The 23,842-nt window shown below is 34.9% G+C and overlaps 1 pseudogene across 1 annotated transcript; it reads left to right on the top strand.

The window, feature by feature from the left end:
- Positions 1-7,953: 7,953 nt before the first annotated feature.
- Positions 7,954-22,556, top strand: LOC149546660 (putative disease resistance protein At5g47280; annotated as a pseudogene). The gene is made up of 8 exons (XR_016353760.1): positions 7,954-8,761; positions 9,171-9,253; positions 9,372-9,699; positions 9,795-10,151; positions 10,233-10,441; positions 10,607-11,968; positions 12,140-13,375; positions 22,108-22,556. The product of XR_016353760.1 is annotated as a putative disease resistance protein At5g47280 (transcript).
- Positions 22,557-23,842: the final 1,286 nt, after the last annotated feature.

The raw sequence follows: 23,842 nt of genomic DNA on the forward strand, positions 1-23,842 counted from the left end.
GTGGAATGCAGGCTATTTTAAAAGTCATTCCAACCCCTATTACATAAGGTAGTACATCTACTACTATACTAGTGGTAAAATATGATCAAGATTATTATGTGTTTAATAACCACATTTTAGTTTATCTAGTTACTAATTTTTGTGATTTTTTATATATAAGAAGTTTGGAAACTAACTCAATTGAGCATGTATTTTGCATTTAATAACCACATTTTAGTTTATCTAGTTACTATTTTTTGTGATTTTTTATATACAAGAAGTTTGGAAACTAACTCAATTGAGCATGTATTTTGCAGGTATGTAGGCTTCAACTATGCCTGCCAATACATCTATTGGTATGCCAAAGGTAGGATCGCATGAATTTTTTGAGTAAGCTTGATTACACTATTTTAACTTATTATATAATCAAAATATTTATATTTGTACTTGCAAAATATTTCAAGGACAACTCCAACAACCATGCCATCTACTAGTGTAGAGGCTCATGGTATACCCTCTATATGTAGAACCAAAACACCTATGAGAATAGTTGGATCAAGTGCAAAACCACATAACAGACCATCTACATCAAACACTTATGTTCCTAATGAACCTGTTCAATCACAAATGAATGCCCCTATCAAGAGCACATCAAATGTGGGTTCTGTAAGTATTCTTCCACCTACATTGGAACAGGTTTTCTTGAGTAATATAGACTCACAATTCCACATTTTATATAATACTATTTTATATCTATGGAATGCAAACTATTTTGAAAGACATTCCAACCCCTACTACATCAGTTACTACATCTACTACTATACTAGTGGTAAAATCTGATCAAGATTATCATGCATTTAATATCCGCATTTCAATTTATATTGTTACTGTTTTTTGGACTTTTTTATACACAAAAAATTTGGAAAGTAACTCAATTGAGCATGTATTGTGTTGGTATGTAGTATCCAACTATGCCCACCAATACATCTATTGGTATGTCAAAGGTAGAATCGCATGAAATTTTTGATTAAGCTTGATTACATTATTTTAACTCATTATACCATCAAAATATGTATATTTGTACTTGCAAAATATTTCAAGGACAACTCCAACAAGCATGCAATCTACTATTGTAGAGGCTAATGGTATACCCTCTATGTCTAGAACAAAAACACATATGACAAGACTGGGATCAAGTAAAAAACTTCATAGAAGACCATCTACATCAAACACTAGTGTTCCTAATGGACCTGTTGAGTCACAAATGAATGCCCCTATTAGGAGCACACCAAATGTGGGTTCTGTATGAATTTTTCCACCTACATTGGAACAAGTTTCCTTAAGGAGTAATATAGATTCACAATCAAGATTGCTAAGGATCTTACCAGACACTCATGAAAAAAATGAAATCAGGCAAGAAATGACTAAACGAATTCAGCTATGGGAAAGGGTATTATTGGAGACTACAGGGGCTACCTCAGACGAATAGGTAAAATTGCCTAGAGATATTATACATTCTTGTTCGTGTGAAGTTCATATAATTTTTCAGCAATATAGATTTCAATTGTTGTTAAGTTTTTAAATTTTTAGAAATCGAAAGGATTGGTTTGTGCATTATGGATTCTTAGATTTTATTTATCACTGTTAACTTGTAGTGTAAGAGATATGTTTCAAGTGATGATTGTTCTTTCTTTTGTTTTCTATTGATATCAATGAACTGAAATAATAGTGTGTCCCTATCAATGACTTCTCACACCAACATCATGTTAGTATAGAAATATATAGGAAAATAGATAGTCACTTGTTGATTAAATTAGTTCTATTGTATTCAATGATATATATTTGTTGAACCAGTGAAAGGGAATTATTGCCTGATTGAAGATATCGATATATATATATATATATATATATATATATATTTCAGATTAGTAATATCACTTCAGATATTTATTGACTTCTAATTGTTTTTCTTTATTTCTGTAATTGAGAGTATAATTTTGTATGCTCCAAATATATGTAGTTGTGTGTGGGTGTTTCTTATTTATATTATTTTACTTGTGGATAGACATGACTTGCATAACTCTATGTATTATATATATTTTTGAGATGTAAACAAAAAATTGAAAACTTTCTATAGCTCTTAGTGCAGTAGTAATATTTATTTTGCATGTGTGTCAATGTTGACATAAATGATATAATAGACTAACAAGTATTCATTTTTTGGCACATGATTTTCTGAAAATTAATTTCTTATCCTTCGTATATTCTATTTGTTAGCATTGTCTTTTCTTTCATTACTCATTTATGAATAATGTCTTTGCACTTGTTTTAAATTTGACAATAGTCTAATTTCTTGGTTGGGCTTTAACTGATTTCATAATTTCATTATAAATATAGGAAGTAAATGACCAAGTGACTGATGTCCCTATAAGAGGATTTACCTCAACCCCCAAGACTACAAAAGTATCATTGGTAACTACAAATGGATTGCAAGAACTCACAATCTTGCTCACCTCTGAAGGAAATGTATTGAAGGATGAAACAAGCCTAAAATAATTTCACTTTATATATCAACATGAAGAAAATTTATCTGGAGGTACCATCCAAAAGGATTGGAGGAATCAACATCAAGATAAAAAGGAAGAACTCTTTAATGATGTCATTACAACATTTGGCAATCTCGATTTTAATAAAGATGTTATTCTAGATATTGCATGCAAGTACATAGACTCAAAAAGAGATAATTTAAGGTTAAAATTGGTCAAAAACTTGAAGTATCCACGTCCATCTTAGATCACAAATCAAGTGACATGGGATGAACTTGTGAAAGATACCAAGTTTAAGAGGAAGCTTAAGAGGAAGGTCAATGACAATCCAAACTACAAGCCATCTATAGAAGGAAGTAAAAGACATCTTTGTGATACAATGAATGCAACCAAAGCTTGAATGTCAAGGATCGAATCTCATAAATTGGGATTTGGTGGATATAATAGAATTCGTGCTAGCATGGTAAGTGATTATTTAATCTATTATATTCACAATCTCAATAATAAGTTTTTAAGTTATTTCTATTGTGTTAGTCATTGAACCTTATAAGTTTGTTTCTCTTTGTTAATATAGGTTCACCATTTTGAAAAGGAAGCAGTAGAGGAGGACTTGAAGTATGTTGTCCTACATGGTTCACAAGGCCTTTGACAATATATGATTGATCAAGGGGAAAATTAATCAATAGTGATCAATTTGATGTATGTAATTAATATATTTTATGACATGGATTAATTTAATTGGATAAATTATGTTTTAATAGTAAAAATGTGTCGTGTATAGGAAGCTCAAAAGTCAAACTCGTCAACTCAAGCATCTAGTAGTGAGCATGAAGATGAGATGCATTCACATGATGCAATAAATGTTCCTGAAACTCAAAAGTCAACCATCATTGCATCTCAATATATGGGAGAGAAGAATAATGACGAAGATGTTCAATGCAATGAGAAATCTGAAATGATAATTCGTCTAGTGCCTAGTAGAAAGAGAAGAAAAAATAAACAGATGGATACACATATTTCGTAGAAGATAACATAAAAATAGATTAAATTTTATATGACTTTGCCTTTTACATATAAAAATAATGCATGCATTATTTCTGGGCTTTGTTTCCGCTAGTGTTATTTGTGCATGTTGTGCTACATTGTGTTCTTAGGGTTTCAAAGAACTTTAATAAATATCATCCAATAGGTAATAGTGTCTTTGCACTATTTTCATATAACATATCCAATTCAGTTATTTTATACACATTTTTTCATTAAATTGTTGAGGTTAACGCATAAGATCAAGAGATCACTTGGTAATATTGTTATTCTTTTCTATTATTCTTTTGGGTTATTATGTAGTGTTGGGTACCACTTGCAGTTTTCAGTATGGGAGGTAAGTTGACATTATCTCTGCCATCATCCTCTTCCAAGTAGATATGGTTTCTTCTCCTCTTCCATCCTCTCATTCATTGTTTGATCTCAAATCGATGAACTCTGACTTGTATTTACTACAGGTCTTCCTGTGAGATGATGGGTAAAATGCAAATGGGTTATGTGAATTAGGTAGCATATTCAGATTGATACAGACCCCAACAAACCATTTCAGGTAGTTATATGTTATTTTATATTTGTTAATTGTGATCTATATGAGTTATTTATGAAGTTTTTGGAAGCCATAGTTAAGTACATTGGTATTGATAATGATTCTAAAAGCTAATTTTTAAGGACATGAAATCTGCACTTTACAATTACAAATTTTGAAAGAACTTTATAAGATTTTCTTGGATTGTATTCATTTCTTACAACACATAGCTATCTACATTGGATTTCATGTTGTATTGCAGTTGCTGATCATATATTTTCACAATAGATCTATATTTTTTGACTTTATTTCTTAATTCAAGTTTTGTTATTCTTCTTGGTTCCAATGCTGATAATCTTAGTTGCCAATATTTAGTGTTTATGACCGTACTTTATTTTCTATCATCAAATACTAATTGAGTACAATTCATGCATTACTTCCAAGGGTGTTTTTAAATTTATATGATGTCTTAGTCAGAATATCCATCTGTGTATTTGGCTTATAGGGAGAAGCAATATCAGATGTTGATGGATGACTGCATTAGTCTTTGAATATTAGCACAAAAACTAGCTACTTGTGATGTAGCAGGTATGGTAAAAGCTATTCAAAACACAACGAGAGTTATAAATTTAAGAGGTTTAGGCACTCTAGCCTATCAACCATGTCAATACTTCAAGGATCTAGTTTGTTTAGGTCTATCACAATATCCCTAGATGCTAATTTGGTTTCATAGACACCCAACTAACTTGGATACAAGGGCCTTTAAGACTATCATGATGCCATACTCCTATTTCACAAAGCTTTCTTAGATTAAACTCAGAAAAACCCAATATTCTGCCTGCTGCATACTTAGAATGTCAATGATTTAGTCTCCTCTCAAACTACTTGGCAACCTAAGGTCATCCATGAACACCCTTTCCCAAAGTATGATAACATAACAAAAACCTTGTTATGACTGTTTTGAACCAATGTTTCTATCTAAGACCAATGCTCTGTTTTGTCTGTATAAAAATGGTTAAGTTAACAAGGAAGTATAAACCAATGATATCCTATTGACTCCAATTTTGGACTCCAAACCCAATTTGACATAGGGCTTCCTCAATGCCCAATCTTCACACTATCCAATCCTGCATTCAATATGTAAATGTGTTTCAAACATAGACTGCACTTCACATTCAGTAGATCATCCTTTGTTACTTCCTGGCGCCCGACTTCCAATGGTTCTTCCCACTTTCCTGACTATGATCACATTATCTCCTATCTCTACATATGTTAATAACATATATTTCAATATTTTCCAAAGCAATGTATTGCACATACGCTTATGTGGGTTTGAATGATCCATTAACCATTATCATAAATCATTTAAGATTTGTTTAAGAAATTATGACAATTCATTAGTATTCGAGGTGCCTTACAAAATGCTTTAACACAAAAAGTTGTGACATAGAAGGGTTAAATGCATTCCCTTATGAATGAGCATGCTCATTTTCTAAACTTAAAACTTTCTGATGTCATAAAATGAATATCCAATCTAAGAAATTGTATTCCCTTCTATTGACCTCCATGACATTATTTTCTACAAGAGTTTTTTCTTCCTTCATATTGGACATGTTCTTTTTTAGCATCTGTGCAAACGACTATAAACTACTCTTCTCAATATTGTACACATACAAAATGCAAAACTATTTTTTCAAGTTTTCATTTATTCCCTTGAAACCCTTACTTAATGGCTCAAATTCTCTATTAGGTCCTTTCCTACAAAAAAATGGAGAAGGGAAAATTAAATATTTCTAAATATACAATTAATGTATCAGCTCACATTTTAAAGGTGATTACATAAGGACTAATGTTATCCAAAAAATTTGAAATGTTGTGCAGGCTTTAGATTGCATTCAAAAAGGGCAAAGTTGTTGTTCGGACCAGCATGAGCTATGTTATGTGGAGGCGTTCTTCAGACCAAAGAAAGTTCTTGGAATGATCGACTCAGGTGTATCTCATTTTAAATATGTGATTAATTTTGTTGATGCTGAATCAATTTATGTATATTTGACTTACTAAGTGTCTCTAAGATTGTAGAGAAAAAAAACCTTGAGAATAAAACATTATGAGAATATCAGAAAGATTTATGAATTCAAATTTTATAGCATGATTTGTTTTAGCAACAGATTACATGATAATTCTATACTTGCATATGAGAACTTTGCTTTCAGACATGCAAAGATAAAATGTCTTATAAACATCATTTTTGGCAGGTTCACATTTTCTACAATGTTCTTTTCCCACAGTAAGTACCTTGCCTCCTGTGATCTATTTTAGTTACTTCTGTTAGAAATACAGTTGTTTGGCTTTCATATGATTGATCCTAAACTATTTAAATATTATGAAGATGTACAAAATGTAGCAAAGATTCACCTGATATGCAGTAATGTAAAGGTTTCTATCACAGTAGTTTCAGAATACCTTGCTCCTTTCAAATATCTAAAATAATTTGTGTAGAAAATTTATGACCTATGTGGTTTATGCAGAGGAAAATACCAAGAGCAGCCTTGGATGGGCATTACTACTCATTTGGCTATTTGTTGGTTTAATCACTAATTCAAGTTACACTGCAAGCTTAACATCAATCGTCACAGTGCAGAAGCTTTCACCAACAATTTAAGGAATTGAGAGCTTGGCGTCAAGCAATTCACCAATAGGATATCAAATAGGATCTTTTGTTGCAGATTATCTAACAGCAGAATATAATATAGCAAAATCCAGATTAGTGCCTTTAAACAGTCAGGATAGTTATGCTGAAGCATTTACTCTTGGATAGTTATGTCAATTATAAAACTGCTTTTCAGTGTGCTCATTATTGTTTCCATGTGAACAAGAGTTGAAATAGAGTTATACTATTGTATCGTGAATAGTTGAATTTTTTTCAGCAATAAACAAGGTTGCTCTGCTAGGTTTTCTAATTGTAAGGATTTTCCCAGGTAAAATATTGTATACTGTGTGCGAGCTTTTTTCATTCTATCATTATTTTAGAATCTGTACGTACTGCCAGTACACAAATTTATCAAGCTTTATTTTATTATATTCCAATTATTGGAAGGAAGCAGATTGTCATTTTTAGCTATGCCTCATTTTTGCATAGCTCATTACCTATTTCTGGAACACTGTCCAAAGAAGGAAGCTTAGAGGACAGTGCATGTTTGTGAGCAGAGGCAGGGATGCTGCTTATATTTATGAATACGCAAATCAAATGTGTCACATTCTTTCTAAATTTGGGCGTTGCTTAACATTTTGAAAGAAAAATAGCTCTTCTTATGCCCTGCGTAGTGGTTTTTTAAGTGGGAATTTTGTTTATGAACTGCAACAATTTGAGGCAATTGCACAATTGGCAATTCTGAGCTCCCCACACTTATTGGGCCAAACTTTTTGCATCCCCTTACACCAAATCTCAATTAAACCAAAGAGTTTAAAGCCCAAATCATTGCCATTATTAATCCTCTGATGTCTTCTTTCTTTCTTTGACACCAAAAAATATTAGACAATAAAATTTGTGCTTAAAGACACATGTCAACACGCTTTAGAGAGAGAAAACATTATATATATATATATATATATATATATATATATATATATATATATATATATATATATATATATATATATAAAATTAATTATTTTTATTTAGATCTATTCTTCTACCTGTTTGCTCATTTAGTGCATATATTTGGGGTGTTTTGTTTTTATTTATGTTCATTAAGTTGCAGGTTATTGTTTGCATATTTACTTATTTGATTTTTATTCATTTTCTTTTAATTCTTCATTTTCTTTTCTTCTTCGTGTTGTGTGTTTCTTTTTCTCCTCTCTCATTTTCTCTCTTTTGGGAGGCTAATCTGCATATTTTTAGCGGATTAGGCTATTTACTACGGGATTCTCGAGCGGGAATTGTCCCGTCCATGTCAGAATCCCCTGTTCAGGTGCCGAGCAAATATGTTCGGCCTCGGAATAGTGCTTGAATAGTGGAAATGGACACCAAGCTGTTTCTGCGGTGCATTCTGCCACGAACCTGTTAGTGCCTTGGTGTCGTGGCACACAGGAGTTAGTTTCTGATGCAGCTGAGGGCACGCCGCGAAGATAGATGGATAGGAGGAACTCTGGCGTAGAGTTGGTGAAATACTATGGGAAAATAAGCCCTTTAAACGTATTTTGTAAGTGTAGACATGCCTCACAGATACTGAACCTAGAGAAGGAGATCTCTGCTTTCGTGGGTTCTATCCCAGTTGACTTACTACTGAATGCGAGAAAGCTTATGGCAGAATTGAAAGATGTATATACAGAATTAAAACCTCCAGTTATATGTAGCACTCTGAATGAGACCATCTGTAAACAAGCTTTCATGCTTGGCAATGACGCTTGCCAAAATACCACGAGTATAGTTGGGCAAATTCGTCTAGATAATTTGTGTGAAAGTGTTGAAATTGAAGAGCTGATACCCTCTCTTATCATAATACTACTGCTGTGAAATCTCAGTTTTATGTCGGCTTGGAAAACTCTGTTTGGAATATGAAGGAGCTTTTGTTGAAGAGCGAGATTTCGGTTGTTGGGGTGCACTCTATGGAGGGTTGTGGGAAAACAAGTTTGGCCTTGGCTCTTTGTGATGATCCCCATATCAAATGTGAGTCCTGTTTTTACTCTTGTTTTAGTGCTTTATTAAGAAACCACTCTGGATTTTCTCATCAGTGTTTGAAGATTTTGGCGAAGGGGTTTTGGTCCTCCAGACATCAGGGCTTGATTTAAAGCTAAAATCATGCTTGATATTCTTCTTGTCCCTCGTTGTTACTTCAATGTGTGTTTTGATTGTTTGTCAGGTTACATCCCTTTATATTCTACAATACTTAGGTGTGTTTTTTTCGTGGGTTTGTGTCCAGAATTTTAGATTTCGAATTCAAAGACTTCTAAGATTACCATCATAGTTTTTATAATTGTTTTGTATTGTTAATTATCAGCTGAGGGGTTTCTCTGGTTAAAGGTTGTGCATTTCTATTGCAGTAAACTAAAAGCCCAAATTGATGTGTGGAAATTAGGTTATTTTGAAAATGTGATTTTCATCACTGTCTCACAATCCCCACACCTGAAACAGATTTTGGAGACAATATGGGAGAAGATTGTTGGAAGGGACACCCCTGACTTCAAGAATGTTGAAAATGCACGTATACAGCTACAGCAGCATCACTGTCTCACAATCCCCAAACGTGAAACAGATTTTGGAGACGATAAGGGAGAAGATTGTTGGAAGGGATGCCCCTGACTTCAAGAATGTTGAAAATGCACGTATACAGCTACAGAAGCAGCTTAAGAAACAATCTAATAGAACACTGGTAATATTGCATGATGTCTGGTGTTAGGGCTAATTCAGAGAAGTTACTATTTGAAGCACCAGGATATAAGACCCTTATCACAAGCAGAGACAGTTCTACAATACCCAGAAACCTTTCTACTCGACTGTACCAATTGCCTTTGCTGGGCCACATGGATGCTCTCGCACTTTTCTACTTCTCTGCTTTCGGACAGACATCAATTCCAAGTTTTGCAGATTCAAATCTAGTCATGAAGGTATTGTCTTTTCTTAACAAATAGATACTTGCATAAACCATTGAGAGTTCCTCTCTGTTGATTATCATTAAAATTATGAATATGATGAATGGCAGGTCCAAGCTGACTGTAAGGGCTTGCCCCTTGCTCTCAAGGTGATAGGAAGCTCATTGCAATGGGAACCTCATATTAGCTGGGAGATTGCACTCAAAAAAGCTTTTTAATGGGGAACCAATATCTCACTATCAACAAAAAGGGCTTTGTAGATGTTTGGAGATCAGTATTGGTTTCTTGGATGATGTTGGGAGGAAATGTTTCTTAGATTTGGCCTCATTTGCAGAGGGCCAGAAAGTTTGTGCTGATGCACTGCTGGACATTTGGGTTTATGTTAGGAAGATGGAGTGGCGAGATGCCTTTCTCATGCTATTGGAATTTGCAAAAAGAGATCTCTTGAATTTAATAACCAATCCAGGGTAAATTCATTTCCTTTTTAAACATTTTGCTATTATTCTTTTCAAACATTGAGCTGACATGGTGCTGGTAATCACTACAAGCCAAGAAACAATCTCTTATGGAAATGCCTCTGAGCTGTACTTTTCTCAGCACCGGGTACTACAAGATTTGGCAATGTATTTGAGAAGCCAGGACATTCTAGTCGATAATAAGAGGCTACTCGTGACCTTGAAGGACCAGAGCTTGCCGGGGAAATGGGAAGTGCTTAATCATAAGCCCTTCAATGCACATATTGTCTCTATTCACACAGGTGGGATTTACACTCTTTACATGTATAGTGGCAAAAACCTTTAGTTTTTGTGGTTTTTCCCTGCTACATAATGATAGGATTAGAACAGCAATACCTTTGATATCAAAATTCTACCTTAGATGTTATAATTTGATTGCATGTGCGACTCATCTTATCATCATGCAGGTTCAATGGCCGAGAAACAGTGGTATGAGATGAATTTTCTGGAAACAGAGGTTCTAGTGTTGCTCTTCTCTGCAAGCGAGTACTTTCTTCCTCCATTTCTCAGAACCATGAGAAGACTGAAATTTTTAATTGTATGTAATTTGAGCTCTAAAAAGGCCACAATAAGAGGTCTTGGTGTTTTATCTTCACTCCCTCCACTCGGGAGCATTCGGTTGCAGAATCTGGTTGCAACCACCAATGTGAAACAGAGCAAAATAATGCAAAACTTGGATAGACTCTCATTGAGCTTAAACGAAGGGTTTGCAAATATTTCCACATTGAATGGTGCCAACATACAAGAATTTCATCTGGAGCACTGTAGCAACTTGGAGGAATTGCCCCCTACTATCTTTCAAATGTCCTCTGCTCAAATATGGTCTGTTACAAACTCCCATCTTGTTGAAAAGTTGCCATATGATCTCGGAAATCTGAGGTCTTTAAGAATGCTGAGATTATCAGCATTACGAGGCCTGAAAGAGCTTCCAACATCAAATGGGAAACTTGGGCCGCTTGAATTTCTAGACATTTCACTGTGTGAGGGCTTGAAGGAACTTCCAGAGGAAATAGGTCAACTGAAGAAACTGAAAGAGATTAACATGAGAGAGTGTTCTCGATTAAGGATGTTGCCCAGAAGTGTTTGTGGACTTGTCTCACTGAAACATGTTATCTGCTATGAGAAGGTGGGGCATCAGTGGCTTCGAGCAATGACATTTTCTATCCCTGATCTTAGAGATGAAATTGTGGAAGCTCATTCACATTTGGGTTGGCTAGATGACTGATTTCTCTTGTTGACAAGTACTGTACATTGGAGGGAATTGGATAGTGTGGTCTTAAAGTGCAGTGAGGATTGCCCTGTGAGACTGGTTTCCTTGATTTCAGTCTCATGGAAACTCTGGCATCCAACTTCGCTAAAAAAAAATAAACAGTTAGTGTTATATTAGTGGGTTTTATCTTCCTCCCCATGGTAATCAACCGAGACAGTTGTAAACCATGTTCATAGCTCTTAAATCTAATACAGTGTACATCAAGTTTCCTGTTGCTAAATTAAGCCACTAGATTAATTTTGTTTTCTCTCTAAGTTCAACTCAATAAAAATGATTGTGTGATGTTTTGTAAATGAACGATCAGTATGGTTTTCTTTTAATCTAATCTGCAAGTAATAAACATTTCCTGTTCTCTCTTATATCACTTTTATACTTACAAATTGACGTGTATTTTTTTGTCACCGTGTCTCAAATTGTCAATGGAGATGTCTGTCATGCAGATATTGGAAAGTCTTCTAAGGCTGCCTGACAATAGGGAGTGTGCTGATTGCAAAAGCAAGTATGTATTCAGCAAACTGCAGCTTTTCTTGAGTAAGTAGACAGTTTTGTTTTGATTAAATGTACACATTTCGTTTGATAGTGAATTTGGGTGTCGTTTGGTGTATACAAAATTTTCTTTTACTTCGCATGAGCTGCATACAAGTAATCCATATTTTATTTATTATTTCAGAAACTGGAGAATAATAAAATCCAGAAGATGATGAGCTAAAATTGTTACATAAATTTTGTTAAAACTCAGCTTTTTAAGATTAATGGAGCCATGAAAAAAGGAGTAGCAAGGTGTATTATTGTGAAGATTAGCTGTTACAATTTTTTTTGAAAGTGTGCTTTATTAAGATTAAAGCAGCCATGGGAAAAGGAGTAGAAAGGTGCTCTGCATAAAATGTTCATATTATCTGATATATTTTGTAGCTTACTGCACATTTATGATTGTATTCTTGTATGAGGTGCTATTTTTCACGGACATTATTATTTTTGAACTAAAACATCAATGTGATTTTTGTTGAAATTAGCAGTGGCTTGAGAGTTAACTTGGTAAATGTTCTTGGAAAGTTCTTATGTCTTTGTTAAATTTATTGTCTACAAAGAAAGCGAATTTATGAAAATAAATCATTTATGTAAGCCTGTAAGTTGTAAATTAAATGTGACATGATGAATTGGCGTAACTCTTGAACCTCCAGTGTACAAGTGCTAGTTATTTCTTTCATATCCTTTCCTCTCATCCTGATGATGGATCAGAGAGCATAATCCAAAACGTTGATGATAAAATAAATAAATATACACAACCAAATCCAGAAACCAATTTGTGTAAAGAAAACATTGTATTTGTCAAGCTCAATGAGGAAGGGGGTGAAGGAGAAGAAGTCAATGACTCTCAAGGCACTGGCCAGGCTTATGCCTCTCAATGTGAGCTGAGGCATGTTTAATTTCTACTTAACTATTTATCTTGATGTATTCAGGGTAACCATTGACACCTAGTCTATTCTTGATGTCACATTGCTTCTATGATCACCACATGATCTCCAATCAAATGAAACAACATTTGTCTCTTGGGGTTTTGTTGTTAGAATCAATAGTTTGTGGTGTAAACAATGGTTCGGCCTCAGATCTTGTTTATCAAACATTGTCCCCCACTGGACACTTTTTGTCGATCTAAATTGAAGGCCTTTTAATATGTGATTTAGTTGTTTGAAATTTGCATCTATCTGATGATCAGTGTAAGGTTTGAGCATTTAATTCCCGTTAGTTCTCTTAGCTGTGCACGATTTGGACACTGGACACCCACAATTTGTGCGGGCTGAAGCAGGGTTCTACATCGCAGCAAGACACACTGTTTGTATTACATACAAGTCAAGCAACTATGGATGAGGTGCACACCAAGCTGGAGGTTATTGAGCTTGATATTGTAAGTTAGTACTATCCTAAAGCCCTCATTTATTCCCAATGTATTCTTTGTAATTTTATAGAGCCGGGCAGGTGAGAGACCCTGGTAAGTATTATTAGCTATTTTGAAATAGTTAGCATCTGCTTGGATGCTATAGCTTGCGTTGGCCTGTGAGAAATTCCCTGCGCAAGAACAGTCAACAGGCACTATTACTGCTTTATCTATGTCCAAAATCTGATTCTGTGAGGAATTGCTAATGAATGTGCCTTCACTCAAATCTCATCTTACTTTGGCATCGAAAATTGTTTTGTCTGTGGACTCCAGCAACATGAAGTTAGAGAATTTTAGACTTAAATTGAAGCTAATCATATGGCCCGAGGACCTCTGTAATCTTGAAATTAATCAATACCATCATATCGGGATGTGAGTGATTGACTTTAAAACATTCAAAGAGTAGTACACTTTTGTTGTGGTTCACTTCATACATTGACTTGCTATAAATTGAATATATTTGTCATCTAGCAGACAAGAAGAGTGTTGAAGGGCGAATATTTTTTGTCATCTAGCAGACAAGAAGAGTGTTGAAGGGTGTTTGAATAAAAATAGTTTCTTTTCTTTTGAGAGTCTGTCTTTTGAAGAATATAGATCTCATTCCCGTGATGTTTGGAAACAGGATTATTACCTGGAAGCGCTTGGTTTCATTTTCACATGGTCTTCATGTATTTATATAATGCCATTATGTATCAAGATATCTTGTTGTCTAGACTCCATCGGGGTTTATTAGTCATCTTTGCATGATTGAGAATTCATTCTAAGAAATATTTCTGTGTTTGTTCTTGCTGCATATTCCTAATACATGTGTCATGCTTTTTTGTCTGACGCTCTCTCTGTACTGTCATATTTCTGAAAGTCCTTGGCGTTGCAGAGATGTATGTCTTTTATGTATAATGTTTCTATGATTATGTACTAACATTCAATTCAGATTTGAAAACTGTAAGTTCTACCAAATCTAATTATTGTCTTGGAATTGCTATTGTTTTGACAGGAAATAAAACTATAAGAAGAAGATGAGGCCCTTTATCAAGTCTTCATTTCTCCAGGTTAGAATCTTGAATAATCTAGTTGATCTGTATGATAATGTTTCAATAGTCCCCCTTTTCTTTGAATCTCTTCACTAGCATTGCTCAAGAAAATGTTGGCATAGACATGAAAATAGGTTTAATTGCTTTTAATATGTCTGCAGAATATTGTGCTAATATTTCCGCTTGATAAAGAGCAAGGAATCTACCTAGTGTAAAGTCAAAGAAACAAGTCTAAATTTTTTTAACTTGAGTAGCACTTGAGAAATAAATATGGTAAAGGTCAAGAGTTACTCTTAATACAATATTTTTTATTTTAAGTTTTTTTTTTCTTTTCTATCATCCATTGCCATATAAAAAGTAATTGTTTTAGAGTTAACTTTTAATTTAATCCCTCCTCTCTCTTAACTCTTCCTGTCCTCCATTTCACAATGTGAAATCATTGAAATGCAATGAGGGAAAAGGGTCACATCTGGGTGAATGTTGCATCAGAATTTCCCTAAGCTGCATCAATGATTCTACTTGAAAATCTTCAAGAGAATTCTAAATCTGCACCATTGCAAATAGGTAATAAATTTCTCATTTTAATTAGGGTCTAAGATTTATCTATGGCTTTGTGTGACTTTGTGTTCTTGGAATATTTCTATAGCTAGGGCTCCATCTCCTTGATTGAAATGAGGGTTACAAAACTATTTTTCCATTCTCAAGTTCCACATTTTGAAATATTGGTTTCAAATCTCAAACCGTAGCATCAGTCAACAACTTCATGTGAGCTTTATGCTTCTAGAATAGCTCTATATACACTTCTAGATGCATGTTACATTGATATCATTGTTGTCCTTTTTGATTGACTCATATTGGTTTCCTTGAATTTGTTACTTGTTATTATAGTCATGACCCCTATTTTAATTTTTAGCCAATTTACTATCTTCTGCATTCATATATCTTCCACTTTGTATTACAAAACTTCTCAATTTTGCTTCTATGTGCTGCAATAAGCAGTTGAAATATATGACAATGGTATTTTGTCTATCTAAATTTCTAATGCTCTATTTTTAAACTTGTTTGTGTTGTACTTTTCATGACTATTGTTGCCAATAGCATCAGAGTAACTGTCCTTCTGATTGACTGCATATGACTGTCTAGAGGTTTATTTCATCTCTAGCACAATTCCCTTTCTCATTGTCTTCTTTTTATCATTTTGAAATGGATGATTCCTATTCATCAAAGTTCATAGTATTTTTCTAATACTAGGACACCTCTATTTCTTTCCTTTTCAAATGGAAAACTGTAATGCCCCGCCCGAAGATCCTTGGAAACAAGGATTCAAATCAAGCCAAGATATTTTTTTTTTACAAGTATGAATGCACAAGACAACATCATACAGGGATCACAAAGATCGAAACGGAACACTTCAACACAATCCCGACAACCAACTAATCTCCGAACGCCACTTCCAAACTGACACACACAAACAAAGCCAACAAAGACAACACACATGATGAGGGCACAAGAAACAACCACTCATCAACAAAACACCAAGCTGGAGTAATATGCAGAATCCCGAAATTTGGCTAAGCCTAAAATCCTGAAGCCCTGAAAATTGGCTAAGTCTGGATTTCTGAAGCCCTGAAAATTGGCTAAGTCTGGATTTCTGAAGCCCTGAAATTTCTTAGAATCCATAACTTATCTCTGAGAGGTCTGAAACCTATCTCAAACGATTTGTCGCATATATTAAAATATATCTTAAGTATAAGTTATATACGTCAACTTATACTTAAACGATATATTTTAAACCCCAAGAGACTAAACCAGAAACACGAAAACTCGATTTCAAGAGAAACTGACAGAATTCAAAATGCAACAGCATAGGGTCGAAGAACGCCCAAAAGGGTATCCAAAACCACTCTCAAAAAGATCGGATCACGAAGAAAAGTGCCCGCTGATGGCACGCGCAGGTTTTTCACAAAAATCGTGTGACACTTTTTACTAAGGGAGGGCGACACTTCTCCCTTACTGCGTGCGACACTTCTCAAGAAGGCGTGCGATACTGGAAAAGTATCGCACGACATTTCTTATAAAGCCGTGCGACACTCTTCCAGTGTCGTACGACACTTCTTCAGTGATGCGTGCGACATTTTATAGTATCGTACGGCATTCTTTCTATGGCCATGCGATACTTTATCAGTGTCGCACAATGCTGAACAAATGTCGCCCATAGAAAGTAAAAACACCTCCAGAACTCAAAAACGGGGAAAAACGAACAAAAGAACCTCCACACCGGGGAGTACTGGATCCACAAAGGCTCGAGGAATGAACACTCGAGTGCAAGAACAAAACGGAATGAAGAAAATCAAACCATCTAAACTACAGCAGCAAAGAACACACTGAATTAAACATCGCAGAGAACAAAAGCAACGTCGCAATGAACTGAACAACCAAACTAAGTACGCGGTTCCTCCCAACCGTCAATAGCATCATAAGACCATCGTGGGTCCTAGCCATCCCCCGCGCGTAACATCCGAAGCCACCGACCAAATCGTCAGTACTGTCGTAATAGGGACGTCACTACTAAAACATGCATAACAACAACATAAGAAAATCTAACATGCTAGTGATAACGCATAAGATAATCCTACAGTAGATAACATCACCTATCACATGCTAAACAGTAGTAAGCAACATATATACTACTAAAGAAAATCACATCATCTAATCATATGCTAAACATCATAATAAGGGAATGCACCAAATAAAATAACATCATCTAAACATGATATACAAGCATCCCAATGAAAGCATAAATCACAAGAAAGCATACTCCAGGACCCGAAGTACCAAGTGAAAACATCCAGCAACGGTCGCACTAGGACAAAGATCGTCTCTGTACACCGATCCCTAGCAGTGGTGAAGGTAGCTACGCCTCCCAACCACGTGGCACCCATAGGTCCACACTCGCCGTGCTGATGGAGATAATGATCCAACCACAAACACACATAAAGCACAACATCCAAGGCTAACACTCACGCCAGACAGTATGATGGCTGAACCAAGAACCTAAGACAATGCAAGGAGTAAAGGTCCTGGTCAGACACTCAATAGGCTACTATGTAGGGGCTGACATCCTGGAGAGTCGCTTGGCATCAAAAAGCCCAAGCTCGGATCGTGTGTCCTCAAACTTAAACGGGTGCTCACACGTTGTGTCCTCGAACTTAATCGGGTGCTCACACATTTTATTTATCTTAAGTTTTATTAACAATCACACATTTTATTTAGTTATCACTAATATAAAGCTTCCTCTACCAACCCATGACGCCATGATCGTCGGGCTGCGAGATAGAAGCCCCCTCCAGATGCTAGCCTACCCTACCCATGCTCATCCTACAACAAGTGCCCGTGGGCATGCATACTCCCATCCCAACCCCAATGATCATAACTTCCGGAAAATTCACGGAAGATTGGGCCTCGCAAGTCACCCAACAAATGTACGCGCACGTACTCGTGTGTGGCGCACCACCATCACGAAGATCATAACACAAGGATAGGAATGAGAACACAATGCAAAGAAAACACCCAACTGAAAGCAACACAGGAAGGATGGATTCTACACGAATCCCAAAGCCAATAAAACCATACATCATAAAATCACTCAATCAGCCTCAATCCGAGAGTATGGATTCTACACGAATCCCAATGATGCAATAAGACCAACAGTCATGAACTTACTCAATCGGCCTCAATCCGAGAGTATGGATTCTACACGAATCCTAGTGCTCATGAGACAAAAGCAAAGGTCCAAAAGAAACCATAACAGGTATAAAATCGCTCAACCGAACACGTCGGGAGTACGGATGCAACACGCATACCAATGCAACAAAAAGGTACAAAAGTGGTCTGACTGATATCCAAACAGATCATCAAGATCTACGACCCACATTGTGCCAAGAAAATTCGAGAAAACAGGGCAGCACGGAAAACGAGGTAAAAATCTCAAATTTTGAAAAAATTTCAACATTAAAACTTATTTGGCCTTTGGGTTCAAAAACTCCAAAAATCCAAAAATAAATGGAATCGGACACCGTATGCAAAAACGGCCAGCATAACGGTGCAAAATCCCAAACCCTCGTCTCAAAAAACAGAGAAATGTTCATACTCGCCCAACTGGGTAGAACTAGCATACAGAAACAGATGGGAACACTAGTTCTCAGCCTCCAAGCAAACGGCTACCAAAAACAGAAGCTGAAACGGAGCAGAAACAATAAAACGGGAAAGCCCTACCTCACAGCCAAAAGGACAAAACGGGAATCTGAACCATAAAATAAATATCCCGCAGAAGTAGCTGAAAATCACGGCAATCCAAGGTTTCCCCGAGCTAGATCCAACGAGCCCAACCTCGCGACAATCCCACACCCGTAGCTCCCACAACGAACAAAACAGTAAATCCTCATGAAGAGGATTTTGGGTTTTACTCTCCAACTTTCCAATTTGAAAGTGAGAAGTGAGGAATTAAATTCCTCATTGGATAATTATTCACTTTTCGGGTGAATAATCGATTAGGGCATTTAACCAACCAATCTAGTTAAACTCCGAATCGACCCAAACGAAAACAGGCTATTCCTATAAATAAGAATTCATCTATGGCAAAGCTGCCAGAAATTAAAATAAATCAATTAAAAAGCCCGAAAACCCAAAAACACATAAATCACTTTAACAACTTTCGCGACAATGCGAACCTCTAAATGCACAGACACGCTTACTGGTCTAATCACATAATGCAAATGAGTTCGGATTTAATAATCACCGAAAGGTTTAATTTAAACATTTTAATAACGGATACGTCGACCATACAAGGACGACATTGGTAAAATATGAAAGGCTGAATCACTGACTCCATGTGCCACTGCCAGGGATATAATCCTGCACACTAAACAACACGATCAAGTGCAATTGCATATAATAACATAGCCGAAGCAATAATGCGTTAAATCACCTAATTTAACCATTTATTTAATTATATTAAAATAATCTATTTACATCACTCACATTCGCATAAAGCATAACAACGCAAGAATGAAGTAAATAACCATAGCATTAAATCCATCACACAACATAATAAGAGATATGTCCAAATACCAGATAACATCACAAAACACACTGTCATCTCAAAATGGCATCATCATGCAATATGATTAACTGAACAACATAGTAGTCTAAAATCCATGATACTGGAATCAAAGTGTAACATCTGACCCTCGGGTCCTCTCAAATGTAAACATAACATGAGTAACAAATATCTCTCTAATCAAAAATATAACAAGGTAAATGCCTACAGCACATAACCAAAGAATCCAACATGAACAATCCATTCTAATTACTTAAGCATTTAATAATGATTTATTACTTTGCATTAAAAAGGCATTTAAAATACAAAAACAACCATAGTCATACACATGACTAACCACTGCTACAGGAACCTAGTCCAGTGCAGCATGGTAAAAGAACATAGTGCAATCTTTGTACACATCTCAAGGTAATCTCGGAACAACCTCATGATACCACATCGATCCTGGTAATCACTGGCACAAACCTCAGTGAACCAAAAATCACATCATAATCTCAAAGATCAGTCAAAAGCATAAATAAAGCAACTGATAAAGAAGCATAAATCCAAGCACTTCAACGGTGTAGACCACTTAGGGTCACAATCAAGATCCCATCACAACAAAAGTTCATCAAGGTTGCATCCATTAGGACGACTTACAAAAGTCAAATGGGAGAGGCACTACAAAAACATTGAGCGTGCCATGGATCTCTTGATGCAGCTAATGTCACATTTACCTCATTAATCTTAAAATATTTGATCAACATTTTTTGCCCCTGCACTTTTTAATAATAGTAGCTTGATTCCTATCATTGATTGTCTTCTAGAAGACATTATGTACCACATGACATAATTGATCTGTATTCTATTACTTAGTAAATGATCATGCATCTCTACTTTTAAGAAATCTACAACAACATGCCTCGTCGATTGCTTTGGCCATTATTTTCACATATTATCTTTGCTATGCCATTAGTGTTGATGGTTATATTATTTTTTTCTCATACTGCGTGACTGTATATGTATTTGAATTTGATGTTCAATGTCATTATTTGGTGATGGTTCCACAGTCACAACATCTTTTGCAGAATATCGTCGACAGTCATATGCATAACTGTATTGTGTATATTATGAATTAACCTTGGTGCTTTGTTACCATAATGATGAGATCTTCTTCATCATTTTATAGTTTCAAAGTCCACTATTTTGGTGAACTATGCTCTGTCATCTTTGTGGCCTTGTAACCGTAGTATGCTTCTTTCATGCTGCTATCTTCAGCATATTCGTATCACTGACAATGTTAGATCTTCTCGCATGTGAACTAGCATTTTGATCATCTTTGAACACCTTGTTTTATATTTTCCCAGATATCTTTAGGGCCGAAACCCTACACAATCATCAAGAGAATTGTGAAGTCCACTATTTTGATGAACTATGCTTTGTCACCTTTTTGGCCTTGTACCCCTTGTATAGGGGCATGCATTTTCTTCTATGCTCCTTTCATAATCTATCTTCGACACATTCATATAACTGATAATGTTATATCTTCTCTGAAGCATGTATGCTAGCATTTTAATCTTCTTTGAACACTTTGTTAATATTTCCTCAGATGTCTATAAGGATGAAACCATGTAGAATCGTCAAAAGAGTAAACATGCATCACTTATTGGTTGTCCTATTTCTAACGTTGTTTTTCTCCACCTCTTACAATTGCTCTATGCATATGGTCTTGACATAATGGTCTAATTCTTTGCCATCCTAGTTGTCTCATGGCACAATAATTTTTTCTGTAGCATCCTTAACACTCTTTGATGTTTGTAATGATCTGTTCTTGTAGTAGCACTTTCATATTATGATCACAAACTATTAAGTTGTAAGTGACTATTGATAGAACTACCCTAAATGAGTGAAGCAATCAATAACATTGATCCCAAAAGAATGATATCATTCATTGCAGCCATGAATGTGCTCTAAACATGATATAGACATTGTGCTCTGAATAGTAAAGAAATAAAATGTCATTAATCCACTGATTTATGGTTCTCACTTAAAATCAATATTTTCTTTATTAATTTATTTTTTAACTTGTTTTGAATGAAGTTTCAAGTACAACCACAAGAGCTTTAAACCTCTTTTTCCTATTGATCGAGTTAAAATAATAGCATTCTTTTGGAGACAAGCTTGAAAACTACATACTTTAAGCAGTTCAAACTTCTTGGTGTTATTTCTTCCTATCAATATACTTTTGGGAACAAGCTTGAAAATTACATGTACTTTAATCAGTTCAAACTTCCCTCCATCATTTGTGTCTAAAAGACAAGAGTTACGATTGCTTTCAATTACTTTAGATAACATCTACAACCTTTATAAAAGGACCTACTAATTGTTATAAGAAAGTCTATTTTTACCCCCCACAACAAAAAATAGGCAATAGATTCATGCATACTTCAATTTGAGTGATCTCTATGATTCACAACATTCTGTACATATTTTCTTTGTTGATGAATTTTGCATATATGAGCATCATCATTTGATTAGTTCTCTTATATGCTTACATTTCTTTTCTCTTTCAGGCTATTGGAAAACCTTCAAGAATATGAGATGCTTCTTGTTTGGCTAAATATTTCTATCCTTCAGCTACAAAAGACACCAAGAAAATTGAGATGCTTCTGGTTTGTTTCATAACCATTGTTGGGCAATTGCACCTAGATGTGGGCATTCTAGACATGGCATGTTGAGAGCATTACAACTCTTCATAAGAATATATATTTAAATCAAACATCTTTTGTACTACACCATTAGACTTGGTGGACATGTGGACAAGTGTAGTATTAAGGTGTTAGGTTCAGTTTAAGTACTTCATTATGAGGTTATAGAATATAAAAAAATCAATGTTATTATTCAGTGATGGCTATGCCATTTCTACGATATATTTTATTGGTTGTAGTGGATAAACTCCCACATCATGTTGTAACAAAGAAAGTATTGGAAATAAAATAATCAATATATTTTTTCTGGCCAAGTTTGTTGGTTATGCTACATTATTGAATGTTTTGTAAGGAAAAAAATATTGCAAATAATTACAGTGAATATATTGTATTATTGTATTCACACATTAGATGTAAAAAATCATAGGAAAATAATAATATTAATTTAAATTTATTTTTAATTTTTTAAATAACATTGAAATAGATAGACAACAGTTGAAGAATAGTTGAATTTAAACATGTATTGTTTCCAATATTGTCTCCACAATTGGGATTAAAGAGTACTGTCTCCAAAGAGACAAAAGTGAAATTGTTTCTAAAGAGACAAAATGACTTTTGTTTCATATTGTCTTATAGAGACAATATTTTAAGACATTTTTAAAGACACTCGGTTAAAGACAATATTTGAGATGATAAATAATTTTTAAACTGTCATATTAAGACAATTGATTAAGGATTTGTGTCAGAAAAAAACATGTCTTTAAACCCCTCTCCTCTCCATGTAGTAGTCCTCTCCATGTAGTAGTCATGATATCCTACCTCTCCATGTAGTAGTCATGATATCCTACTGATCAATAATTCAGTCCTGTAATCTGACCAACGCATGTCGACAGCAAAAGCTTTTCCAAACAAAGCATCAACTTTGCATGTCCTCCTCCCACATTCTCACAAACCCATTTAGCTAAAGATCAGTTCAGGAGACTTTACATAGTAGTGCAACAAGAATTACAGGATTTGTAACAGTTCAGCCAAAATAGAATATTGTGCACAAAAATTTCAACGCAGATCAGATTCTTATTTTTGGTCATCCGGGCTTGATTAGATGAACTTGTAATATCTTTTACAAACCTTATTATTATCAATATATTGGTTAAGATGTTTGCACTCTTTCTGCAAGTAGATAATGTTCTATGTTCGAATAATCAACTGTAGCTTATATTGATGACCTATTCTATTTATTTATGATTTGACCCAAAAAAAAATCCAAAAAGAAATTAGTATTGTTCTTGGATTAATTTGATAAGGACTCTCACCTTCATATTTCATTGCAGTGTCGAATGAATTGGAAAAGGAGAACAAATAACTTTTCACCAAGTATAACGAAAAGAGAGGATAACATCCATGGAAAGAACTCAAATGGATGTTAGATGATATATCATATAACTGCTAGATTTTACAAACAAAATCTTTAAAGCATTGTTATAAGCTATTTGTGGATGATATATCATATAACTGCTAGATTTTACAAACAAAATCTTTAAAGCATTGTTATAAGCTATTTGTGGATTATTTTCTAGTGTGCATATTTGTTCACTGAATT

Source organism: Cupressus sempervirens, chromosome 7 (genome assembly GCF_028749045.1).
Source record: "Cupressus sempervirens isolate cs-2001-9-10 chromosome 7, ASM2874904v1, whole genome shotgun sequence".
NCBI lineage: Eukaryota > Viridiplantae > Streptophyta > Pinopsida > Cupressales > Cupressaceae > Cupressus > Cupressus sempervirens.